The sequence below is a fragment of the Penaeus monodon genome, chromosome 30, assembly GCF_015228065.2.
Source record: "Penaeus monodon isolate SGIC_2016 chromosome 30, NSTDA_Pmon_1, whole genome shotgun sequence".
Lineage (NCBI taxonomy): Eukaryota > Metazoa > Arthropoda > Malacostraca > Decapoda > Penaeidae > Penaeus > Penaeus monodon.
The window spans coordinates 19,042,487-19,043,520 of NC_051415.1; the positions used below are offsets into that span (position 1 = coordinate 19,042,487).

At 49.1% G+C, this 1,034-nt stretch overlaps 1 protein-coding gene across 1 annotated transcript in view; it reads right to left on the minus strand.

The window, feature by feature from the left end:
- The window catches only part of LOC119592371 (QRFP-like peptide receptor), a 93,269-nt gene that overhangs the window by 91,129 nt on the left and 1,106 nt on the right, over positions 1 to 1,034 (minus strand). The gene's annotated exons all lie outside the window — the stretch shown is intronic.

Below are 1,034 nucleotides of genomic sequence, written 5' to 3' on the forward strand. Positions count from 1 at the left end.
ATTGTATATATGAATAATGTGACGTGACGCCGGAGATGAGAATGTAGCCCGAATGTAGATACACAGGTTGGTCTACATTGCGGACATGCAACAGCAGTATTGGGGTCTATTTCTCTGTCTTTGCGAGATTGTTGCTTCTGGGTCAAGCTTCTGCAAGCGATGATCAAGGGTTTCCAGTTGTTTCCTGTATAGTGCCCACGACCCACAGCTGTACACTAAGGAAGTGATGACGACTGCTTTGTACACAACCAGTTTGATGCTCAGCTTGATGGTCTTCTCATTACACACTCGTGTCCACAGTCTGCCAAGGAAGCATCACTTCGGTTTTAAACAGGCTGACTGGCCCTTGCTGCTGTTGAGAGGCAACTGGCGAATTTTTACAGGTCTGGCTCATCCAGTGCCACAAGGGCGCAATCGCCTGCGGACAGGAAGTCGCGCACTAGCACAAAGGCTTCAAGGTTTTTTGGTTCTGGCCTTCAGACGTCTAAGGTTGAAGAAGCGGCCATCACATCTGTAGTATTGGAATGCAGGAGTTCACATGCTACAAGTGTTGTTGGTCATTCTGGTCTGTCACAGTTCTTTCTGTCCATGAGTCTTCTTACATTCCAGGCTCCAACACATAAAGTGTGCTGCATGTGGGAGGATCTTGCATCCTTTGAAAAATTTGCTTCAGTGTTTCGACCGCAACTAGATGTCCAGTCAGCTGCGGTATACTAACAGAATGGAATGAGGCAAGCTTTCTTTGGGTCACCTTTTCAAGACCTTTTTCCTACAGGGGGAGCAGCGCTACCCCTAAACAGAGCTACTCAGTCACTAGGTGGCTGCCGAGTCCTACCCTTGCCTCATTTGAGTAGAAAACGACCATCCTGTCCTGCCAGCACCATCTTACGCCTGCTGCTGTCGTCATTTGCCCATCGCCCCAGGACTTGGGAAAGCAGAAGAGAGGAGAATGGAGTCACTGAATCTTCGGCGAAAGATGAATGCAGGCCGTGGATTGCCTAACCACCAAGACCCTCTCAATCCAGCCGCTACAC